At 39.5% G+C, this 18,901-nt stretch overlaps 1 protein-coding gene across 5 annotated transcripts in view; it reads left to right on the forward strand.

Annotated features, from left to right (window-relative positions):
- PANK1 (pantothenate kinase 1) overlaps positions 1 to 18,901 on the forward strand; it is a 122,220-nt gene that overhangs the window by 61,035 nt on the left and 42,284 nt on the right. The window contains exon 1 of one of the 5 annotated variants that reach the window (XM_030809286.1): positions 8,935 to 9,060. The exons of the other annotated variants lie outside the window; for them this stretch is intronic. The gene's annotated coding sequence lies outside the window, so the exon portion shown is untranslated. Of the gene's footprint in view, positions 1 to 8,934; positions 9,061 to 18,901 lie in introns of those variants that run through there. 5 annotated transcript variants of the gene reach the window in all.

The following is an 18,901-nucleotide window of genomic DNA, read 5'->3' on the forward strand; positions in this document are numbered from 1 at the left end:
CCTGTATGTTTCCGTTTCATATCAATAAAATGGAGATAATCTTACTACCTTGTGGGGTTGATATGAGGATTAAATGAGATAATATATATAAAGAATCCTGTTTGGCACATAACACTTATTCATAAATGGCAGCTGTCATCATCACTGTCACACTAAACATTGTCCACCATTAATCCATAGGAAAAGGCAATTGAGCTGGCACATACAACCTCAGGCTGACTTTCTTCATTTTAGAAAAACACAAGCCAGATGCAGTGGCTCATGCCTATAATCCCAGTACTTTGACAGGCCAAGGGAGGAGGATCTCTTGAGCTCAGAGGTTCAAGACCAGACTGGACAACATAGGGAGACCCCATCTCTACAAAAACTAAAAGTAAAAAAGTTTAGCTGAGCATGATGGCATGTGCCTGTGGTACCAGCCACCCAGGAGGCTAAGGCAGGAGGCTTGCTTGAGCTCCCAAGGTCGAGGCTGCAGTGAGCCATGATTGTGCCACTGCACTCCAGCCTGGGACAGAGCAAGACCCTGTCTCTAAATAAATAAACAAACAAATACAGGCTTAGAACAAGAAAGACCAAAGAGTTGTATTTGATCAGCTATAATACTACTCCTATCCCACAATTCTTTTTTTCTTTTCCTTTTTTTCCTTCCTTCCTTTCTCTTTTGTTTTTTTTTTTTGGCCTTTTTTCCCCCTGAATATAGCTAAAAATATTGGATAGCACAAAAAATGTAGGAAGAAAGCAGGAAAAAGTACTTGTGATCCCACCACTTAGAGAAAACAACTGTTTAAAATGTGCCATATTCTAATGCTAATTTTGGATCATACTAAGATGATAACTTTTTTTATTAAAAATTTTAGTATAAGCATTTTCTTATGGCATCTAAACATCATCCTTAATGGTTGTATTATATTTCTGATATTCCATTATATAGATATTCCAAAATTTATTTAACCTATCTCTTGCAGCTTTAGGCTACACACAGGGTCTTTATATCACAAAGCACACACACACAAACACAAACTTTGAATCACTAATTCAAACATTGTAGTCTTGATTAGAACTTGGAGTATTTTGCTGTATTAGAAAGCAGAAGTATGGCAGCAACAACTTTTTACATAACTCTTTTTCCCTAAAGTTATTTTCAATAATATTGGTGAATATATACTTTTTAGAGGAGGAACAGAAATGACACAAAGTGGTATATAGATGTTATCTGGAAAACCTGGATATTTTAGACACCAAGGACACTGTTTCAGAAAAGCCGTAACACTAGTGGACAGAGGAGAAGAATGCAAAGGAAATAATTGAGTCACTGAACACTACACTGCAGAAAGGCAAACATGTGAGTATCATCTGAAGGGCTCAAGGACATGTGCTACCTTATGTGTGGCAACAGGCAGGAATAATGAGTAGATGCATGCAGTCAGCCTTCTGGTCGGAGGTTCTGACTTCTCAAATCATCCAGATAGCAGAAAATGAGTGAGAGTTCATTATGCACATAGCATACTGGTGGGTACAGACTGAAAAACCCCAAATCTGTTACCAGTTTTAGCCATCTTTGTGAAAGTATAAGGCTTTAATTTCCTAAATATTGGGATGTTTAGCTTTGGCACTTGGACTTTACATTACCCTTGAATCAGACTAATTAGAAAAACCAGTATAAAAAAGATAAATAAGGAAAATTGTCTGGTTGTATCTGCATAGAGTATGGATGCATACAGTATTTTTAACAATTAATTTTAACATAATCAATACTTCTAGATGGATAAGAGACATTGCAAGTTCAAAAACAAAAGACTAAAAGGGAAAGCAGGAGCACACTCTAGTATTGCTACCTTCTAGAGGTGGTCAAATTCCCAAGTTTGTCAATTAAGCTATGAATTGTACAATACACATTGGAATTGATGATTAATAATTTAAGGCCCAAGTGTCCAGTGTCCAACTGGTTAAGGATCAGGATTCTATTAAACATACAAACACTGCTTTTCCTCCAAAAGACCAGTAAGTGAATTTCAACATTAATATAATACAAAGCATATTTTATTTGGCATGGTGACCAAAGACAGAAACAGTGTTGTTGATTCTTGACATGTGAGACATTTAACAAGTGACTAAAACAAAACCTTTCATGGTTTTGGAGACAGAATAAGTAGGGGAAACAAAGGAGTATTGGTTTTAACTGACAGGTTGTTTTGTGTGTGTGGGATAGCCTGCGTTTTAATATTTTGTGTGTGTATATGTTAAGTATGAACCGATTATGAAAATTAATCAGGGCTTGACTTCTAATATATTTAATTACGTATGCTTCAGGTTTAATAGGTAAGCCAGTATTCATCTTGGGACCTTGGGATGGCAAGTATTTAGTGTATCCACTGTGGCATACACAATTTCTAAGTAGACCTTTTCTCTAGATAGTGCAGCTGTCAAGTTTGGTATCTCTTTACTTAATTTATGACACCTTTTAAATGCCTAGAGTTGTTGGGTAATTGTGTGTGTGTGTGTGTATGTGTGTGTGTATTTTCTCCTTGAGAGTACATTTGAGAGTAGTAGATGATTCAAAGAGGCAAAGAAATATTATTTAAAGAGAATTACATCAAAATAATGACCTGAACCTCTAACAGATTTCTCTATTGTTAGGAAAGAAGGTGGAAAAAGTCATGACAGTAGCTTCGATTTACCCAGTAATGAAAGTAGCTATTATTGAGTGACATCTCTGTGTCCATTGTTCTGTATGTGCTTTTACAAAAGCATGCAGTTCCCAGTCCTACTCTCTATTTTAAAGATGGGCAAAGAGAGGCTCAAAGAAGTAAAGCAACCTGTCCAAAGACCTGTTATCAGTGAATGACAGGGCCAAAATTGTAACCCAAGTCTATCTTCTTTGCCAACTGGCTTTGTTTTCTACCACAATAAGCCTATTATTTATGTTGGGAAAAAGAAGTGTGTTCTGTAAAACTTTCGGAAAAGATAGGTGCATGTAATCTGTACACCTTTGGCAAAATGCTCATCCATGTGTCTGTGGAGGTAACAGTAGCCAACATTGAGGAGCACTTACTATGTGCTAGGCACTAAGTTAGATACATGGATTCTCTCATCAAATACTCCCAGCAGCCTGTGAGATAGGTGCCGTCATTCTCTTCCTTTTACAAATGAGGAAACTGAGGGCTCAGGACTCAGGGTAAAACTATTTAAGATTTTGACTCTGCTAGGCAGGGCCCTAGTGGGTTCCATGAAGCAAGTGTGGGTAGGGTTCTGTGGTGTAAAGAGCTTTGTTGCCACCAGGCCTGGATTCAGGTCCTCATTTCCTACTTACTAGCAATGAAGCCTTTGGTGAGATTCTTAACTTCCTCAAGGCTCACTGTTGAATAGATAATGGTGGCCATCTTATCAGTTGTGGTAAGAACCAAATGTGGAAAATGTATATCAAGTATAGTACCATGCCTGGACCCTAGTACCTGCATAGTAAAAGATATCTTACTATTTACCACAATTTGAATGTGTCCCCCAGAACCCTTGTGTTGGAAATGTAATCTCCAATGCAACAGTGTTAGAAGGTGGGGCTTAATGGGGGATGTTTAGGTCATGAGGGCTCCACCCTCATGTATGGGTTAATGCCAATTGTAAAAGGACTTGAGGCTGCAAGTTCAATCTCTTGCCCTTTCTCAAGCATGCTCTTTTGCCTTTCTGCCATGGGATGATGCAGCAAGAAGGCCCTCACCAGATGCAGTCCCTCAATCTTGGTTTTCTCAGCCTCCAGAACTGTAAGCCAAATAAATTTCTGTTCATTATTAATTACCCAGTCACAGGTATTCTATTATAGCAACACAAGCTGGACAAAGACAGAAAACTGGTACTGAGAAATGGGGCTGTTGCTATAACAAATACCTGAAAATGTGAAAGTGGTTTTGGAACTGGGTAACAGGTAGAGGCTGGAAGAATGTGGGGAAGCAGGCTATGAAAAGCCTATGTTGCTATGAACAGAGCATTAAATGTGGTTCTGGTGAAGGCTGAGAAGAGGAGGAGAGCTGTAGTAAAAGTCTAAATCTGCTTAGAGATTACTTATGTGATAGTAATGAGAATGTTGGTAGAAATAAGAACAATAAAGGCAATTCTGATGAGATCTCAGATGGAAAAGAGGAATAAGGTATTGGAAACTGGAGTAAAGACCAGCCTTGTTATGAAGTGGCAAGGAATTTGGCTGAATTGTGTCTATACCCTAGGCTTTATGGAAGGCAGAATGTAAGAGCAATAAACTACAATATTTGATGGAAGAAATTTCCAAGGAAAATATTAACTGCATACAGGAAAATAAGAGAGAAATGACTTAAAGATAAAATATATAATTAAAAAGGAAACAGAATTTAGGGATTTGAAGGATTCTCATCCTGGCCATGTGGTAGAGAATGAAAGAACATTTTCAGGAGAGAAGAACAAGGGTGTGGGCAAGCAACCATTTGATAAGGAGATCAGTAGAGATAGAAGGAAGCCAGAGGCTGTTCATTAGGACAATGGAAGAATGACTCTGAAGGCATTTTGGAAATTACTGGTGCTGACCCTTCCATCACAGGCACAGGGTGCCATGACCTCGGAGAAGGAAATACAGTCATGCCCCACATATAGACCTTTTCACCAAGGAAGGAGCACATATACAAAGGTAGTCCTATAAGATTATAACGGAACTGAAAAGTTCTATTGCCCAGTGGTATCATAACCATTGTAACATCATAACTCAATGTGTTGCTCATCTGTTTTTGATGATGATGGTATAAACCTACTGGCTGCTAGTCATATAAAAATATAGCATATACAATTATGTATAATACATAATACCTTTTAGTGGGACAAGATGTGGGCATGGAAGACAGTGATATTGATGACCCTGACTTTGTGTACACCTAGGTTAATGTAGACGTAGGTTAATGTGTGTGTTTGTGTCTTTGTTTTTAACAAGTTTAAAAAGTAAAAAAAAAATTAAAAAATTTTAAAAATAGAAAAAAGCTTGTAGAATAAGAATATAAAGAAAATATTTTTGTACACCTATACAATGTGTTTGTGTTTTAAGCCAAGTGTTATCACAAGAGTCAAAAAATTTTAAAAATTAGAAAGTTTATAAAGTAAAAATGTTATAGTAAGCTAAGTATAATTGATTACTGAAGAAATAAATTTCTTTTTATAAATTTAGAGTAGCCTAAGTGAACAATGTTTGTAAAGTCTACAGTGTGTACAGTGATGTCCTAGGCCTTCACATTTACTCACCACTCACTCACCCAGAGCAATTGTCAGTCCTGGAAGCTCTTGTATGTGCCCTATACAGGTATGCCACGTTTTGTCTTTTAGACTGTATTTTTACTGTACCTTTTCTATGTTTAGGTATGTTTAGATACACAAATACTAACCATTGTTACAATTGCCTATAGTACTAAGCACAGTAACATGCTGTACAGGTTTACAGCTTAGGAAGAATAGGGTTTACCTTATAGCCTAGGTCTGTAGTAGGCTATACCATCTAGGGTTGTGTAAGTACACTCTATGCTGTTTGCACAATAACAAAATTGCCTAATGACACTTCTTTTCTCTGAAAATATCTCTGTCATTAAGTGACGTATGACTGTATATCAAAAGAGAGAACTAGTGTGCCCTCTGGATCTTGGAGTTCATTTCTCAGGGCTGCCTGAAGTCTCTGCTCTCCACATTTCAGTACAATGCTTCTTGCTCACCCCACCTGTGGCTCAAAGGTGCTCAGGTGGGCCGGGCGCGGTGGCTCACGCCTGTAATCCCAGCACTTTGGGAGGCCGAGGCTGGTGGATCACAAGGTCAGGAGATCGAGACCATCCTGGCTAACACAGTGGAACCCCGTCTCTACTAAAAATACAAAAAAAATTAGCCGGGCGTGGTGGCAGGCGCCTGTAGTCCCAGCTACTCGGGAGGCTGAGGCAGGAGAATGGCATGAACCTGGGAGGCGGAGCTTGCAGTGAGCCGAAATCACGCCACTGCACTCTAGCCTGGGCAACAGAGAGAGACTCTGTCTCAAAAAAAAAAAAAAAAAAAAGGGTGCTCTGGTGTGGCTCAGGCCACAGCTTTGGAATGTGCAAGCAGCAAATCTTGGTGGCATCCATGCGGTGTTAAGTCTACAGACATGCGGAGTACACGACTTGTGGAGGCAGGCCGGGCGCGGTGGCTCACGCCTGTAATCCCAGCACTTTGGGAGGCCAAGGCAGGCAGATCACGAGGTCAGGAGATCGAGACCATCCTGGCTGACATGGTGAAACACCGTCTCTACTAAAAATACAAAAAATTAGCCGGGCATGGTGGCATGCGCCTGTAGTCCCAGCTACTCGGGAGGCTGAGGCAGCAGAATCGCTTGAACCCACGAGGTGGAAGTTGCAGTGAGCCAAAATTGCGCCACTGCACTCCAGCCTGGGTGACAGAGTAAGACTCCATCTCAAAAAATAATAATATGAGGCAGGAGAATGGCATGAACCCCGGGGGGCGGAGCCTGCTGTGAGCCGAGATCGCGCCACTGCACTCCAACCTGGGCGACAGCGAGACTCTGTCTCAAAAAAAAAAAAAATAATAATAATAATAATAATAATAACTGTGGAGGCATGGCTTTCTCCAGCTAGATTCCAAAGGATGTGATAGACAGCTTCATGGCCCAGGCAGACACGTGTTGCAAGCGTGGAGCTACCCAGAGAGCTCTTACTAGGGCAGTGTGCAGCATAACTTTGGGGTAGGAGCTAGCGCAGAGTCTCCTAGAGCAATGCCTAGTAAAGCCTAAGGAGTGGGCTCACACCAACACCCCAGAACTCTAGACCTACCAGCATGAAACACCAGCCAGGAGAGCCACAGGCACCTGACACCAACCTGTGAGAGCTGCTGCATGGCTAGCACCAAGCAAAGCTGTAGGGGTAGGCCTGCCTACCTGAGGCCTTGGGAACCCAACTGCTGCTCCAGTGTTCCCAGATGGTAGGATGTGCAGTTAAGGAAGATTACTCTGGAGCCTTAAGATTTAGTGTTGTTTGCCCTGTTGGGTTTTGGATTGACTTAAGACTATCCCTTTCTTCTTGCCTATTTGTGTCTTTTGGAATGGGAATGTCTATCCTGTGCCTATTCCACCATTGTGTTTTGGAAGTAAGTAACTTGTTTGATTTCACAGGCTTACAGCTAGAGGAAGTGTGCCTCAAGATGAATCCTGCCTTGAATCTCATCCGTATCTGATTCAGATGACACTGTGTACATTGAACTTCTGAGCTGATGCTGGAAAGTTATGACTTTTGGGGCTATTGCATGAAATGAATGTGTCTTTTATGTGAGAAGAACATGAATCTGGGGAGCCAGGGTGGAATGCAGTGGTTTAAATGTGTCCCCCAGAAAGCATGTGTTGAAAATCCCCAGTGTAACAGTGTTGGGAGATGAGGCCTAATGGGAGGCATTTAGGTCATGAAGGCACCATCCCCATGAATGATTAATGCCATTATAAAAGGGTTTGAGGCTGTGAGTTCACTCTCTTGCTCTCTTGTGCACGCATGCTCTTTTGCCCTTTCATGCTTCTATCATGGGATGATGCAGCAAAAAGGTCCTTGCCATATGCAGCCCCCAATCTTGGCCTTACTAGCCTCTAGAATTGTGAGTCAGATAAATTTCTGTTCATTACAAATTACCCAGTCTCAAGTGTTCTGTGATAGCAGCACAAAATGGACTAAGACACTATTAATACCAGTCTTATTTATATTAATAGAGGACATTTTATCTCTCTCTCTATATATATATATATTTGCTAAATGATCAACCATATAGACATTTAATATTCATATCATTGCTGTTATTTAATTACAGAGGCTTCCAAGACTCTGAAATACCAGGATTTCCACAAACTCATCTTGCCCTGACTAGGAATCTTTCGGAGATTGGATTTCAGGGTATTCCCCAACCTGATCGGATATCACCTCCTCAATGGAAGCTTCCCTAATACCCTCTGATGTTTCTAGAAGCAGGACACATGGCTTGTGTCATAAGTCTTGACCTGATTATCATAGATTGCCTCACCAAGTTTAGCATACCCTGTCTGAGAGTGCTGCTGGCAAATTAGTGAATAAGAGGACTGTGGAATTTATTTGATTTCTAATCTTGTGTCAGGACATGGTTATTTTTAAAAAAGGAAGTGTCCTCTTTTGATCTTAACTGTTTGATATCTCAGCCCTTGAATGAGGCAGTTATATGCAAAGGAGATGACAAGGATGAGAAAAGTGAGTACTTTTCCTTTATAAAAGCCACATGAATTGAACAAGACTTCAGAATTCAGAAGAGCTACATCAAGTTCTTGGGTCATTTTTTTAACCCATTCTCTAAGAATTGAAAAAATATCCTTGCAAATATGTGCAAGACTCTGGAATCTTCCTCTGGCAGATGATGAATGAGATGAATATTTCCAGGTGCTTGCCTTCAGCACCAGCACATGCACATTCTAGTACTCTTGGCCTTGATCCTACACGGAATCTGAGGCTGCAAAGACTTTAGATAGAGGCTCAGGACAGACTGGACCTGTATGAACCTCTGTGAGTTGTAGCTAGCCTGGGCAGCCAGTTACTTGGCTCCCTCTGGGGTTTCTGGACAAACAACTCTTTTATAGTCCAAGGTAGATGGTCAGGGGTGACCAGAGATAGGAATAGATTCGTTGACTTCAAGCTTAACATGAGTTAGCAGTATGGTGAGGCTTCCAGCAAAATGTAAGCACTCAATAAATGTTAGCTATTATTATTGTGGTGGTGTTTAGATGTTCTTCCTTATACTAACTCAAAATCTGTCTCCTTATAACTTCTACCCCATGGTCCTTGACAATTCAGTATATCTAATTCATCTTCTACATAACAGCTCATGAGATATTTAAAGATAGCTATGTTATCTTGACTCTTTTTTTGGGTTCTCCTCTTTGAAGAACCAAGACCAATACTCTTGCCTGCCAGATTCTACCCATGTGACCCAGTGCAGGTTGTATTGGGTTGTGGACAAGTATTTAAGCAAGATTGGAGGATGACTTCTTGGGGTAGTCATAAAGGGGATCAAGTAAGTATTGACCTGGGTGGCCTTGAACTCTGAGATTTAATGATTCCCATTAAACCTACAGGGACTAACCAGTTTTTATTTTCTTTAGGCTAGGCACTGTGCTAGACTCTGCATGTGATATTTGGTTTCATGTGACTCTAAGCTAGAGTGTAACCTGAAGCCAGCTGTGTGGCTTGATTTCTTCCCTCAGATGCTGTAATAGATCCAGAAATCTCTAAACCCTGTGTATGAGTCAGTACCTGAACATTAGTGGAACCTGTTTACTATTCATATTCTCCCAACTACCTATGTTTGATTTTAAAAAAAAATTAAAGGGCTGTTATGTTTTTAGGGTGTTCCGTACTAGGAAGTTAGTGTACATTTGATTAAGGAGATAATCAGCTCTTCTTGCCTTTTATGAAAGGTCTTATCCTTTTTTGTGGAAGGTTTTTACTTTGAGAAAGGGTCCCAAAGTGATTTATTCTTTGGGGTGACCACGTAATATTTCATTAACACTTTTGAAGAGTGGTAGGGGTACCATTAATTATGCTAGGACCACAGATATAAACTGGGATTAGCCTAGCAAACCAGGCATCTCAGCGTTGTGCTAAAGCCAACTTATACAGGCTATGGGTATTGTTTATACACATGACTTCCCAACTCTGCATTTCAATATCCTTATGCTGATAACTTGAAACTGGCCATCATGGATATATATTACACCATGGAAACTGGCAAACACTGAGAATCAGGGCTTTATTTTCAGAGAAGCAGTTGTTAAACATGTACCAGTACAAAATGACTAGGACACAGTTCACAGAAGAAGCTCAGAGAAAAGTCCCACTGGGTATCAGTAATACCAATTGAATTATTGATGCATTTGAGGTAGAGAAGGGGAGTAAAAATCAACATGTCCTTTGCTAAGTAGGACAATGTCTGAAGATGAGAAGTTTGATGAGGGAGGCTTATTCTCAGGAAAGAAAGTATTCTACAAATACTTCAGGGGTCACTATGGTTGGTATGAGGGTAGAATTTCTTTGAAATCACATTGTTATTTTCCTCCCTTCCTCCCTCCTAAATTCCTACTGTAAATGTAGTTGGGCTTAGCGCTGGATTACCCAGCAGGTAGACCAAGCAGGTGTTAATTCCATCAATGCTAGCAGAAAAAAATAATACATGTGCTTTTATGTGTATGGAGTATTAATCATGGGAAAATCATAAATTTGGACTTATTTCATAATTCATTATTGTTTTTGTTTTTTAATGACTTCAATTATTTTGAGTTACTTGTTCATTGTGGATTGGGGAACACCAAATTTTTTTTTTCTTAAATAGATATAAAACTGGCCCCAGTTGAGGCTTGTACCTTTCTAGGGTGATTTATAGTTTATTTATTGCTGCGAAATGTCAGGGTGGAGTTGCCAGAATATTTTCATTATATGTTTATGGTTAGGATAAGTAGACTGAAGTTTGTCCCAGCTAAAGGGAAAGCAGTTTGATATATTTGGTTCCATAAGCAGGATCTGTGTGGCAAAAAAGGGACTTCCCCAGTTCAGACTCATGTGGTTTTTATTCCAAAAGTCACTGTGCTCCACTTGTCCTCTTATTGTCCTGAGTGAGCATTTTGGAAAGTGTTGGGATTTTAACAACTTTTTCTGCATTTTAAACATTATACAAAACTAGAGAATGTAGCATAATGAACTGCCAAGTACTTATCACTCAGCTTCTATAATTATCAAATCATGTCCAATTTTATAATATTGAAGCAGACCTCAGAAATCATGTTTAGTATTAAATGTTTTTGTCTTTATTTCTAAAAGAAAATAACCCTTTTTTCAAAAACACACACACACACACACACACAATCTGTTATTTGCTGTAAAAGTTAGCAGTGTATTATATCCAGTTGAGACTATTGTGTTTTATGATGCACAATTAGATAAATTCAGTTATCTAACCACAATTAAAATTGTTACATCTCATTTGTAGGTGGATAATTGAAAACCTGAGAATCCTTTCATTTGCCCATACCTGTTATTGTTTGTTTATGATTAATTTTTTACCATTTCTTCATGGTCTGAGATTTGAAACCTCATTCTTAGAATGAAATAGTCCTGTGCCAAAAAGCCGCTTTGGAATCACCCAGTATCACTGGACTAAGAGTGATTAGTGTCTCCTACATAATTTTTGTCTTGAAATATAGATTAAGAACTAAAGAACAGTATTAAAAGAATTCCACCCCTCTCCTTTCCTCTGAAGCCATTTGGATGGTGCCAGTGGGAACAGGCAAGCTAGCTCTCCTGAAGACAATTAGGATGTAGGACTGGCCTCAGGCCTAGGAATCTGGAGTTGCTGGATTCAGGATTGAACCAAGGGTTTAAAGAAGGGGTATTGCTAAAATTTGCAATTTCAGGCAATCTTTAGACCTAGGACTCTGTATTTTAGTTTAGCCACAAGAGGAAAGAAAAAGATCCTGAATCAGTATCACTCAATTTATTAACATTCCTGGGATCAAACTAGTTAAACATCAGTGAATTTCTGTCTGTGTAAACTGCCAGAACTGGTTTACTTTTGTCAGCTTTATGAAACTGTGCTTCAGATTCATTTTATACATCGTTGCCTTCTTTGACAAGGGAGTCTCATTTAACATATTCTAATAATTTAGGGACATCATTAATATCAACTTTTATACTGGGTTGTAATACAGGAAAGTCTTAGGTAATGGTGTACAAGCATTTGGGTTTGTTCATTCATGGATATGTGTTGTGCAACAGCTATATACAGCATGTAAAAAAAAAAAATGTTTAGAGATGCAGTTTTGCTGTGTTCCCCAGGCTAATCTCCAACTCTTGGGCTCAAGCAAACCTCCTGCCTCAGCTTCCTGAGTAGTTGAGACTACAGGGATGCGCCAGCCTATCCAGCTTGGGTGTAACTTTTAGAGGGTCCAAATGTTTAATTCAAAAATCTTAAATTTTTTTTAACTATTTAAAAGCTATAATTTAAAAAGCACATTAGAGGCCAGGCACAGTGGCTCACGCCTGTAATCCCAGCACTTTGGAAGGCCGAGGCAGGCGAATCACGAGGTCAAGAGATCGAGACCATCCTGACTAACATAGTGAAACTCAGTCTCTACTAAAAATACAAAAAATTAGCCGGGCGAGGTGATGGGCGCCTGTAGTCCCAGCTACTCGGGAGGCTGAGGCAGGAGAAAGGTGTGAACTTGGGAGGCAGAGCTTGCAGTACACCAAGATCGCGCCACTGCACTCCAGCCTGGGTGACAGAGCGAGACTCCGTCTCAAAAAAAAAAACCAAAAACAGCACATTAGAGATCACCTAATGTTTGAGGGAGTTCTCTGAGCCTCAATTTTGTAATCCGTAAAATGGGAATAATAATAGTGCCAACTTCACTGGGTTATGAGAACTGAAATGATGCATGGAAAGCTGCTAGCACAGTGCCTGGCACATAGTATGTCCTAAATGTTAATTGATATAATGTTGCTGCTGCTGCTGGATTAACTCATTTTTCACGGTCATTGGAATAAACTTCTTCTGAATTCTTATAAATAAACTATTTATTGGCAAGTTTGTAGCTCTAAAGTCTTAAAGTTTGGCTGGTATGTATCTGTCCACATCAGATTGCATAAGCTAATATACCACTTCACACGTGTACCAGACTCAATTAAATTTTAGTCAAGGCTTAGACATATTTTCTTGGCAAACCCTCTCACCCTGGCTTAGGTCAGTTACATAACAAGTAAATGGGTAACCTGTCAAGTCCTGTAATGCTGTCTTAGAGTTTTAGCACTAATTAAAAGGTTTGGATGTTTTTTGTTTGATTTTTATATGTGTTGCAAGCAAAGTGAGGAGTTGTTAGATATTTTTAGTATTCAGCAAGAAGCTGAAACATTTTCAGTAAATCTTTTCAAACTACTGAATCAGTTTTGATTCAAGAAATCCCTGAGTTTGCAAGGGAAGCTGTTCAAAAGAAGTTATGATTTGCAGCTGCTCTCTCTGAATCAAACTTTTCTTCAAATTGTGTAATCCAAATAAAGTACAGAAATAAATGGGTGAAGTTCATGAAACTGCAGCTATCATCCGTAAGGGACAGTTTCCAGCCTTTATGTTGAACAAGCATCACTGTTCTCATTAACTTTACAGTAGATGTGATGTGATTTGTAAAATGAGACAGTGCAAATAAGATGTCACTTTTATCTCTTTCATATCTGAGATTCAGAATTAAGATGAAACTTTTAAAAGTTCCAACGCTAAAGAGTTTGAAAAAATCTCTTCATGGTATGGAAGAACACTATGCCCCCAAACTATATGATCCCAGGCGAATAAAATATTTTGAATGTTCATATTTATATTTTATAAAGTTTTAATCCCTTTTCTCAGTCAGCTATTACATCTAGCTGTGCCTTTGATAAAAATTATTATAGTAAAAAAAAATTCACTTGTAACTACAATGCTTGTCACTTCTAACTACAATGCCTATAACCTCAGGGGATGCCAGTGATAACCCCGAAGGCAGCGAGCACTGGAAGGAAGCAAACACTTCTGAGCAATCAAAATCAGTGTTGGGAAGTAGATAAAGTCAGAGGTGCTCATGCATCTTACATTTGAGAGTACTTCCTGTGATCTCCCTCAGAATCTATGTACTCTTCTTTTTTAATTTTATTTTTTAAATTGACAAATAATAACTGTACATGCAGTTTTAACAGACTTGCTTTCCTAGTTTCTCTGCATTCAGACACAGCAGGTTCTGGATAGATATATTGCAGTAACACTGACAGCAGTGAGAAATTAACAGCTTTAGCCCAAAAGCAAGACATAGAAAGCTATAATAGAGACAAAAGAAGATTCAAACCGTAGCAGCCTGGGAAGCGCAAGTTTACATGATTCCTGAGGACATCAATGTACAGTGAGCACAATAATTGATTCTCATTTGACCATGAATCATCAAGAAGACCTCAAATTTCATTCAGTTTGTTTTGTTTAAGAATATGGAGAAGTGGGTTGTGCATTTTAGAAAGATTATCTTTAAGAACTGGTATAATTGGCATTTATGTTTTAAAAATGTATCTTGAAATGAGAAAATTAAGATATAATTCACATACACCATATATTTCATCCATTTAGAGTATACAATTCTATGGTTTTTAGTGTATTCATAGAGTTGTACAACTATCACAATTAAATTTAGAATATTTTATCCCCTCCCAGAAAATTATTAGCAGTCACTCCTCTTTTTCTCCCACAATCCCCAACCCTAGGCAACTAATCTATTTTCTGTCTCTAGAGTTTTGCTTATTCTGGACATTTCAAATGAGTGAAATCATATGTGATCTTTTCTGATTGGCGGCTTTACTTAGCATAGTGTTTTCAGGATTCATCCATGTTGTAGTATGTATCAGTATTTTGTCCCTTTTTGTTGCTAGATAATATTTTATTGGGTGGATTTATCACATTATTTATCCATGTTCATCAGTTGATTAACATTTGGGTTGCTTCTACTTTTTGGCTATTGTGAATAATGCAGCTATAAACATTCATGTAAGGTTTTTGTGTGGACATGGGTTTTCACTTCTCTTGGGTATATACACCTAGTACTAGAATTGCTAGATCATATAGTAACTCTTTGTTTAACCTCTTGCAGAACTGCCAGTTTTCCAGAGTGACTGTACTATTTAGCATTTCCACTAGTGGTGTGAGGTTTCCTATTTCTCCACTTTCTCATAATACTTGTTTTCAATTTTTTAAAACTTATAACCATCTTATTGGGTTTTAAGTCGTATCTCATTGGGGTTTTGATGTGCATTTCCCTAATAGCCAATGATGTTGAGCATCTTTTCATTTGCCTGTTGTGGGCCAGAGCTCTTATATCCTCCAACACTAATGTCTTATTATTTTAAACCTTGTGTAAGTTTTAGTCTCATATCTAGTGAAATTATAAGTTTCTTTGATGGCTAGGGAATGTCAGATTTGACTTTGTGACAGTTACTATGCTTAGGAGGGTGCCCTACATACAGCTGCCATTAGTAAATATTAAAGGATTGTTTTAATTAAGTCATGTCTGATTTTAGGACAATGTGGATTTCACTCACAGCAGAGTTTTCACTCCTTCCCAGACTGCTCTTAATTAATGACCAGTTTTTGTGTACTAGAATTTAAGTGCCAAGGGGGCTGGCTCATTGCCGCATCCTGACTCTGTTTAGCAGAGTGCCTCACACTGTCTAGGAACAAAATAAATACCTGTTCAATCAGTGAATGAATAAGCCTGTACAATTTTCCCTCAGTATCCATTGTATTGGTTCCAGGACCCCCATGGGTACCAAAATCCTCAGATGCCCAAGTCCCCTGTATAAAATGGCGTAGTATTTGCATGCAATCTATGCATTATCATCCCATATACTTTAAATCATCTCTAGATGATTTAATACCTAATACAATGCCTACACATCACTTTATTCACATGGATTCTTTATAGCACCAGCACGTGGCAAATTCAAGTTTTGCTTTTTGGAACGTCGTGGAATTTTTTTTTTTTTTCAAATATTTTCAGTCTGCAGTTGGTTGAATCCGTGATTGGAGCCACAGATATGAAGGAATGACTGTAGTTGGTCTCAGATTATTTAAAGCAAGTGTTTATTTCAGCTTGCGTTGCCATGTGAGCAGTTGGCATACCTTTCCGCAGTCCTCTGCCCCCCAGCTGAACTTCAAAGATTTGCCAGACTTTCATAGTTAAGAAATAAATGAACAAGGCCCATTTCTGGTAGACCTGTTGTTCTGCCTTGTTATGCCACCCAGCAATGCTGTTCTCCCTAAAGCCTCTTTAATTAACCACGCTCTGGTATTAAATTGTCAGTAGTATCCCTAGAGTATGCAAGCATGCTCTGGTGACTTGTCAAGACAGAAAGCTAAACCTCTTGGTGGTTTAAATGGGGATTTGTTTAAGCAGGTAATAAGATTACCATCTTGAGCCTTAGTGCCGGGCATTAGAAGGTTGAAGGAGCCATTCCTGGGTGGATGCTGTGCTCAGCTCTGGTTGCTGAAATGATCACATTGGAGATAGCCACACAGATGCATGTTGGTCATGTCCCTTGGCACACCTGCATGGTCAAAACCGTGGACTCTTCTTTTTTGTCCAGGGATTACTTCTGATGAAGAAAGTGGCATAATTAAAGCTGAGGACCTCACGCCTGTAATCCCAGCACTTTGGGAGGCTGAGGCGGGTGGATCACGAGGTCAGGAGATGGAGACCATCCTGGCTAACACGGTGAAACCCCGTCTTTACTAAAAATACAAAATATTAGCTGGGCGTGGTGGTGGGTGCCTGTAGTCCCAGCTACTTGGGAGGCTGAAACAGGAGAAGGCATGAACCCAGGAGGCAGAGCTTGCAGTGAGCCGAGATCATGCCGCTGCAATCCAGCCTGGGCGACAGAGCAAGACTCCGTCTCAAAAAAAAAAAAAAAAATACTGAGGACCACACAGAAAGTTGATACTTATACTCATCTTCTATTGCCTCTAGATTGGGCAGAACTGGCAGCTTCTTGGTGAGAAATAGGAGTGATGACCATAGCTGTCTGTAAGTGTATTTTCCTCCCACCTCCTCTGCACAGCATGAGAACTTAACTGTGGAATGGGAAACAAATTTCATCTGCCTACCATTTCCTCTCCTTAACCCCTGAAGCAGAAATACACAGCTTGACTGTAGGCATGAAGGGGAGAAGATGAGCTCACTGGTCCCTAGAGTGATGCTCATCTTTCTCTCTGATTTTCTTGTAAGGGTGACATGGAGAGGTTTCAGGACCCTGGGAAAGAAACCACTCTCACTGAGCTATTCAGGGACTTAAGGAAGAGAATGAAGGAAAAAAAATTTTTATTAACCTCATGGATTTGACATTTTTGGGTCTCCTCATCTCTAGCTTCATCTTATTCCTGCCTCCTCCTGGCCCAGATCCAAGCTAAGAATACACTTCATAGTGCTACCAGAATGACATGGCTTCCTTTGCCCCTGCAAGGGCTTTTTTTTTTTTTTTGCTTTTTTTTTTTTTTTTATCTTAACCTACAAAATAAAATAAAAGCAACAGAGCTTTCATGTTGGTGTTTCTATTTGTTGTTCTAATTTCACATGGTTGTCTGTGTCAAGGTCAGCCACGTGGGTTGCAAATCAAAGAATGTCTGTCTGCGTGACCTAAATACATGAGTACTGTTGCTAGAGCTATCCTCTTTATGGAGGAATGCATGCTTACTTTTAAGATGGCAGTCAGGGGGAGAGAGGAGCCCATCTAGGGAATTTAATTATATGTGGAATGTTTCTAAACCACAGCCATGGGGTCTAGTCATGGCTGGATAATACCTAGTACTTCAAAAGCTGTATGTAAAATTTGAAAATCACCTATGGCACTCATGTTATAAATTGCCAATAAATAATTTCATTAACAAGCAATTAGATGTGTCTGGGAATTGGAACACCTGCCAGTTGGTGGCTGTGCATTGCCCTCAGCTGTCTGCCTCAGAGTTCTGCTCTCAGTTTCAAGCAAGAGCCACTCCTACAAACTCCAGTTTCTCACTTTTAGAACAGTCCAAGCTGGCCGCGGTGGCTCACGCCTGTAATTCCAGCACTTTGGGAGGCTGAGGAGGAGAAACACTCGAGCCCAGGAGTTCAAGGCCTGCCTGGGCAACATGGCTAAACCCCATCTCTACCAAAAAATGTAAAAATTAGCCGGAAGTGGTGGTGCACACTTATAGTCCTAGCTACTCAGGACACTGAGGTGGGAGGATCACTTGAGCCTGGGAAGTTGAGGCTGCAGTGAGCTGTGATGACACCACTACACTCCAGCCTGGGCAACAGAGTGAGGCCCCATCTCAAAAAAACAAAGAAATGTAGTCTAGCTACTTACAGTATTCATTTTGATTCAACTAGATAGTAGTTCTGAACTTGACTAGTGAGAATTACAGGGACCCCTTGTTGAAAACATTTTCTGGGATGTGACTCCTATCCCACTGAATCAGAATTTCTAGGTGATGTCCTGAGAGTCTGTATTTTTAACAAGTGCCTTGGGTGATTTTTATGATTAGGCAAATTTGAGAAACCATGTGGTTAAATGTGGCCAGTCATTTAAAAAAATAAATATAACTAAAACTTTGACTTTAAAATTTAGTTGCACTAAATAGTAAAATTTAAGTTGCTTTATGGAAATGTGATTGTAAACAAGTCACAGAGACCAGGTTCAAATTGCAAATGCAAAGTGGATGGTGGTATGGTATCATGTCAGTTTTAACCTGAAGATGGGTGTGGAGCAAAATGTAGAGGATACCTTTTATGGGCCTAGGTACCTTTGCCTTCATGGGCCCCCTTCCTCCATGAAAAGTAAGTTATATTTTATTATTGTTGGTGTAAAGATGAATGTATTAATATTATATAGTAAATTATATTTTCCTTAGCCTAAAAGTTCATATGTTTTCTTCTGATTTTAAAATAAATTAAACTATTTTTATGGGTGCCTAAAAGTATGGCAGGTCCTAGCCACTGTGCCTCTTGAGCCTAACAGATGGGTTAACCCTGAGCAGCAGAGGTGATGAAATTCAGACTTGAGTCTCTATGTGACTCCGGTAATAATACTTCTACATGCCTCGGAAGTTCTGAAAGGAATTCTTGCTGTTCTCTTTTTCCCTCTCAAATATTAGAATATGATCAGCGCATGTCTGGGCGAGAGGAGAAAGCTGATAGGAATCTGGGGCTGTGCCAGTGCAAGAAAGATTATTGTCACACGAGGTTGTGACAGTACACTTTCCCATAGCGATTCCATCCCACAAACATACGTGTGTCCTCTTCAGCGTATTTTCAATTGCTAAGTTT

Source organism: Nomascus leucogenys, chromosome 3 (assembly GCF_006542625.1).
Source record: "Nomascus leucogenys isolate Asia chromosome 3, Asia_NLE_v1, whole genome shotgun sequence".
Classification (NCBI taxonomy): domain Eukaryota; kingdom Metazoa; phylum Chordata; class Mammalia; order Primates; family Hylobatidae; genus Nomascus; species Nomascus leucogenys.